Raw genomic sequence first — 7602 nt, 5'->3', positions numbered from 1 at the left:
GGAAGTGGTTTATGTGGGGAAGGATCACAACAAAGCGTTTATCTTCCCTATTCTATACAGCCAAAAATTAATCTTTCCATATTTGTCGGTATCGCTACCAATTTGGAGAGAAGACAATAGTCATACCGCCATGTCCTTTCACTCACTGATTAATACAAAAGCTGAGCAAACAGAGCAGGATAAAAAAAATAAAAAAAAGACGAGAAAAAAAAAAAGAAACTCGGTGAAATCTACACTGTCCAGGCTTACAAAGTTTCACTGACATTCTCAACACCGTGCAACAGTGGCCTACTGGTATATTGCCACGTATCATCGTCTTGCGGGTTGGGGGTCCCAATGGCCCGAATTCCGCAGGTAGTCCACGCTGTCTTCGACTCAGTCGTTTCTGTTCTTCCAGGCAGTTGAGCACGGATTGTCCCGCACCTCCACCAGAACGAACGTCACGGCGAGCGCCGCAGAAGATCGACGGCGCATCATTATTTCAGTCGTCCGGTACAGGTCCTCGTAGTGACGGGAACCGTTGCTTCTTAGAATACGACGTCAGTCCAACATTGATTGTGTGCTTATCAACTGGTTCGAAGCTGTGATAGCGGCGTGTGCCTGGAATCGGCGACGCGTTTTGATACCGGTGCTGTAGGAATTCACTTGCTTTCTGAACATCAAGATCCGAAACCCAGATAGGAGTGATATTTTTGAGCGCCTCTTGTGCCCAGCGGAACGGCTGTACTGGAGTCAAAATCTGCTCCGTGAATGGTCGTTGAGGGCTTGCCTTTTTAGCTAACCGCTTCAGGGTGCCCCCAATTCCATCGCATGGCCCTTTGCCGTGCGATGTAGCAAAGAACTGCCATGTCGCGTCGATCCCGAAGTCGTCAGCATGGTGGCAGAGATTAACGAATTTTTTTTTTTTTTTTTTGTGTTGAGAGCTTGCCCCATCGGAAAAATAGTGAATCTTGGTTACACCCGGGATAGCACATCTTATCTCCGTTATGATACTTTTCTGAAAAGCGTACACTGTTGGGTTGTCGTGTGTGAGATGATCTGAAATGATGGCGTAGGACTTCACGTGGAGAGAACCGTCGACCTCGCCTTGCTCGTGATAGTAGATGCATGCCGGATGAACAGTTGCTTGAAAGCTGTCCCAATGGAAACTTTGCGGCGCGTCCTGCACTATAAAACTATAATTTTCGGCAACGTCCATCACAACGATGGCATCTGTGTCGGGTAGATGGCCCTTCAGGTCGCGCAAGTATGCCTGCGACTTGCTGACGAAGTGGTGCGCCGCAAGCTCACTGATGACTTCCGCTAATCTTTCCTTAAAGTCGTCCGCTGGGAGGTTGAAGGTCTCCAGCCTACAGCGTTTACCACTCACCCACTGTTTGTACACAATTGGTTCTGTAGAATCCTGACGGTGCAGGCTGGTACTGCTCAAATGGTCTGTTAGGGCTGCCATTCCAGGGCATCGATCGCAATTCCCAGTCATGCAATGTTCGTTGTGCACGTCGCAAATGATTCGGGATATTAAGCTTTCGCAATCTTCCTTCAACCCTGCTGCGTGTATCATGAGCTTTGCATTCTGGTGGTATTGACATACACAAGTAGTGTGAGTTCCAGCTGCACCGGCGAGAACACACCACTGTGGCCTCAATGCAGTGAAACTGGAAAACCCAACCCTCATTTCCGTATTTTGAGATTTCTAGACTTCAAACGCCTCTCTTACGTTCAGGAGCATCAGCCGTTTTTGTTTGCCGCGAAGTACGTCCTTTTTGCACGGCAGACACAAGGATATGGAATCGTCCTCGTAGAATGCTACAATCGCGGCCTTCACTGATTCCTGGAGCGGCCTATTTGTCCTGGGCTTCGGTTCGCTTAGAACACCGTGTGTCTCCTTCAGGCGTCGAGCTTGTCGCACGAGCCTTTCTGGGGCTCCAAAAAGTGCCATGGTGCTATCAAAGGACCATGAATTCGGCGCAAGTGTAAGAATTGCTGCCTTTTTCGAACGGCTGCCCTCCGTTCTGAACTTTCGCTTTAAATCGCCCATCAGCGCCTTGTAACCCTCCTCCAAGATGATCGACTGCCAGTTATACTACCTGTTGCACCGTCAGATGAATCTGAGGAATCCTGCTCTCCTGAGGTTAGCGGCCCTTGCAATTCAGCTTTTTCCATTGCTGTGCACGTGACGCCGCTTGGCGTTCTGTTGTCTGTTCACAGGACTATCGCCAACTGCACCGGGGCATGTGCTTGGGCCGGCCTCATTGTCGCTCTGCCAGGCACTCAACACTTCGATATTCGATTCTCGCAACAATTCTTCTTCGCCACTTTCGCCTTTCGCCTTATAACACTGCATGTAGCACAGGGTACAAAGCCTGTTCCCAGGCACCAGCTTCAGGTAAGGCAGCTTTCGCGCAAGCTGCAACGAGATCACCTTTGTTCCTTTTCGACGAGATTCATGTTGAGAAAATGGGTTCATGCATGTCTTGGGTGCAAATACGGTCGCATACTAACTTCTAATTAACGCAGCTCCTGCGAAATGGGAACATTTACAATGTTAATCTCGCGCATGAACTTTGGAAGTGACAGTTAAACTCGCGACAAACGGATAGGCCAAACTGAAATTACATTTCTGACTTTCGTGATATATAGCTATAGTTTGGCAGGCACTGTGCTAAATTTGTGCGAGGCAGAAATATTACGTGGAGCCCCGTCTGTTTTTAGTTGCGCTTGTGACAGTACCATGTGCTCTAAATTCGATAAAACGACAGTAAACGTCGCGAAACGTAAAGGTGTGCCAAAGAGATGTTAAAACTTGCCATCCCAGTGGTCATTTGCTGCAACAGGAAGTTCTCGGGACGAAACTTCTCTGAAAGCATCCATAGCTGCCGAAACTGCATTACGAAGCCCACTCATGTAGCAGACGACTCTTAGCAGACGACTGAAGTGTTGATGCGCCGTCGATCGGCTGCATCGCCGGAGCGCTCCGTGACATTTGTTCGGCGGCACCACTGATCTCTATGTATAAAGGCTGGATCGCGCATGGGAGAGGGGCTCGAGGGGGAGAGGCGTTCCTTCGGGCCGCCATGTTGGTGGGCCCTAAAGTGCTGTGTGTGCCCATAGAAAACAATGGGAGGCAACAGAGATTGTGAGTATTTATTGCGCTGCAAGCATTGGTCGTTGTTTGTCATCACACAATTTTGTAAGGTGACAGTATACTGATGTATCCTAACAGTGTTTCACAGGTGTCCTGCCGTTCGATTCTTAATTACGTTATGTTTTGCATTCCGAAAGTAGACCGTCACTGCAGTGCAGCGCTGGGGATTGTACTACAGCACGTTTCCCAGCCTATATTTCAATAAGAAACGACTTGAGGTTAACAACAACCATGTATATAATATCCCGTACTGCGTTCTGGACAAAAATTGTTCCATAACGGTCCGGGAAAAGATATACTCGCATGGCAGAAAGAGATCGTTCTGTAGAATCACAGCCGTTGTTTTAGCCGTGTATGCGTTTAGTATGATTTATATCAAGCATCGCCTTGGAAAGAGTCTTTTAGTAAACGACAACGGTGCTCTGCCTCGCAAATATGGACACACCGAAGCAGCCCAAATAATTACTTCACGCAATTAGATCACACTCGTTAGGACAGTTAATCAGGTAGTGATGTAAGCTTAATCAATTAAGTTACTTAGGAAGGGGTGACACCTCCTTGAGACACAGGCCTTATCTCTTTTTGAAGTACAGCCCTTCTATGTTTGTTTGCTTCTTCCTTTATTTGTTCTGATTATTTGCAGGCGTGGTTGTGCCAAACTGAATGTCCTTCTCCAGCACTCACATGCTTTTGTTGAATACAACTGCAGCGTGAGAAAAGCTGCTTGGGGACGGGGTCCTGCTATCCAGTGCTGACTTTGTCATGCTTCTTATGTGGAGCATGTTCCAAAAAATGCAGCTCCACATATGGTCTTCAAATTGCAACAGGACTATTTGGAGCTTGAAACAGTTGTGATTTTGTCATTTTGGCCCTCGTGTACCCAGTCTGTGAAACGCAAACAAAAAAAGTCTAACACGATATGCTTTTGTAATGAAGATCACTGATGATGAGTAAAGAGAATATACGAGTTCAAGTTTATTCAATATTTTATATCATTCGTTATATTATTCAACATTTTATGTCAAGTTTATTCAAGTTCAAGATTTATTTCTTGCACTTATGCGTTTCAGGATACAATGAACGTGCAGGCAGGCCGCAAAAGACTACATTTATTGTTTTGTGACCTTGCTACAATGGCAATATATATTTTAGGAATGACAGTGGTCAGGTACGCTCTCTCAATTTTAGGTTGGAATGAGCAATGAATAGCAACTTCCCTCCTGATATTTTCTCATATATGCTAAATTTTAAATTTAATGTGATTGAATATGTAATAATATAATAATAATATATAAGAATATAATATGTGATAAATGAATGTGATCAACAGTAGATGTAAACAACATGAGTAGCCAGAGAAGTGTATTCTCAATAAATAATTTTCTTATAGCGTATATGTGCATGCCTATTAACTGAAACAATTATCACAGTTCCCTGACAAGTTTTAATTTTAAAGGTGGCTGTAAAAATACTCTAACTAATTATCGCCCCATCTCAGTACTTAATGCTTTAAATATAATACTAGAAAAAATATTATCCTCCAGGCTCTCTAGCTTTCTTGAAAAAAATAAAGTAATTAGTCCCACCCAGCATGGTTTTCGTAGTTCACGCTCGACTGCAACCGCTGTTCTGTCTATTACGGAAGCTATAAACAACTGCCTTAACAAGGGAGACATTTGTGTAGCCATCTTCCTAGATATAAAAAAGGCATTTGACACAGTACGTCACGATGTCTTGTTAGGTAAGATGTCCAAGTATGGAATTAGAGGCCATTCACTTGAACTTTTTACTAGCTACCTCAGTAACAGAACCCAAATTGTATCTGTCCACGAGTGCTGCTCGCCTCCTCTTCCCGTGCATATGGGAGTCCCACAGGGTTCCGCTCTGGGCCCAATATTTTTTCTTCTTTATGTAAATGATTTTAGTGAGGCCATCCACTCTAATAGTATCATGTACGCTGACGACACCGTGTTACTTTTTACTGGCCCTACAATTAGTGTCATTCATGATAAGATTGCTAGTCTAATTCCCCAACTCTTGGAATGGCTTAAAGTGAATTCTCTGTCACTAAATCTTTTGAAAACAAAATATATGGTATTTAGGCCATATCGTAAGACTGTTTCATTAACCGATTTTAATATAGTTATTGCCGGAACAACAGTTGAACGTGTCGACACCATTAAATACCTTGGTGTAATTTTGGACTCCCACTTGCACTGGAAGCCACATATAGAAAATGTATGCACTAAATTATCAAGAGCAAATGGAGCACTGTTCAGAGCACGTGGACTGTTCCCAACTGCTGTCCTGAAAAGTCTGTAGTTTGTGCTCATCCAATGTCATTTGCTGTACTGCGTAGAATCATGGGGGCACACGCATCAATCTTATCTTAAACCGGTTGAGGTCTTGCAGAATAGAGCAGTTCGCATTATATCCAATACATATAACAGACAATCTTATTCATGCATATATAAGACGTTACACATTTTACCTTTCAATTTACTACGCTTTGAGCAAACTGTGTTAATGGTTAATTTTTGCATACTAAATGAGGGAATAATTGATGGTATCAAGTTAGTTTCAGTTAATCGCACAAGCCGTACTGTATTGGAACATCACTTTATTGTACAGTGTTTCTCAAACATATATGGTAAGCGCCTTCTCCAACACCAAGGGGTCATAAAGTGGAACTCCTTGCCCCTTGATGTCGTTGTAGCCAAACACTTCAAATTAGCCGTCCGGAGGTTTCTGTTCGAGTCTTGTTGAATATATCGTTATAGTGATGTCAGTAAGAAGGATTGATGATATATATTTATATTTTTGTTATTGTGTAATCTTAGCGCTTGTATAAATGTGTGTTTCCTCAGCCAATCTCTTTCTTAATGTAACTGCCGCGTTTGAATAACTAAACGTTGTAAACTATTATCGAATCGCACTAGCTTGTAGCTATGATCCGACTGGTATATAGTGCCTTACCATGTATATTACGATGTTGTCAGTTTAATAAAAAAAAACATTCTGAGAGTGTACTGTAGAGGCTGCTTAGATCTACAACAGTTCATACAAGGTATTATATACTGTGAATGCCTTTAAAAATCCCATGTGACACATATGCCTTTACTTTCTGGAGGTGCTGTGGTAGTCAAAGTTTGTGGGCATTACGCAGGTTCTGCACCCATTTCTTGAGTATGTCGAGGCAGCTGTGAAGTAACCTGCATTGATGATGATTATTCCAATTTTTATGGTGCATCGACAACAAAGGAAATAATACATCAGAAGATTGGTTTGGGTGCAACGAGTTAAAAATGAATATGTTGTTTAATAAATGCATTGGACAAATGTTAAAACATCAGTTTAAAACATAGTTTATAATCCCTGTATCTTCTAAAAATTTAAAAGATTACAAACTCTTCTAAAAAGAATTATAATATCTAATTATTATATCGCTGGGTGAAGGAGCCTAAAGTCTAAGGTGTGTTTCTGATGTGAACATGTAAGAAAACATGCAAAAGTGAGAGAGGCTAACCACAGTGCGTGCACTGAGGTTGTTCCTTCCTGTAAAGTAGAAACCAGTGGATGAGGAACGGGATACTTACCTGTACACCCAGCCGTATCACACTGCACAGATTATTCACTGGGTAGCCCTCATGACAAAACCTGTATTGAGAGACCACTTTTGCCTTAAAAACTGCTACAAATAGCACGACACGCTACAAATTATTGCTATCGTAACAAGCTGACGATACAGCTCAGACACAAGGCGTTATTCAAGTCGCGCCACACCACCGTTACGTAGGATTCTTTGTCACAAATCAAACCAAGGCACAAAACAATACCAATACATGAAAAAAGGTGACAATCGTGGTCTCATTATGACGTAATACCGAACTTGTGCGCGAAGGTAATTCAAAGAAATGAATGTGGCACTTGCTTCCGCAGAGAACACCGTGTATCATGCTAGCAATGCATGCAAAAAAGCGCTCGAGTGCTTGCACATATATTGATGACAACACTACCTGTGTAGTGTAACGTGTTCTCCCAAGCATATTATGCACTCAAACTGTATTTGCCGCCGGGTAAAATGCAAGTGTGCTCGATTGAACGTCGGAAGAGCGATCAAGCAACCTGCATCCAGTGCTCGTTTTGGGCAAAAAAACACTTCATAATGGTCAACTAAACATACACAATGGACGCCTATTTATTCCTTGATGAAGAGTGACTCACCTGTATAAATTTAGGCCTTGTATCCTTGCCAGTACGGTTGGTACGACCGTAATCGCAAGAAGTTGCCATGATCGCTGCGGCGACTGTTGTGGGTACAGTAAGATGGCGGCCGGTTTGTTCACGCTCGCGCTCCCAATCCGCGATCCAGCCTTTTACAATCCAGATCAGTGGGCGGCACAGAGCGCTCCACATGCCAACCTTCAAAAATTATTTTTTCGGAAACAAAAAATAAT

The sequence above is a fragment of the Ornithodoros turicata genome, chromosome 1 (genome assembly GCF_037126465.1).
Source record: "Ornithodoros turicata isolate Travis chromosome 1, ASM3712646v1, whole genome shotgun sequence".
Lineage (NCBI taxonomy): Eukaryota > Metazoa > Arthropoda > Arachnida > Ixodida > Argasidae > Ornithodoros > Ornithodoros turicata.
This window is presented reverse-complemented; position numbering follows the sequence as displayed.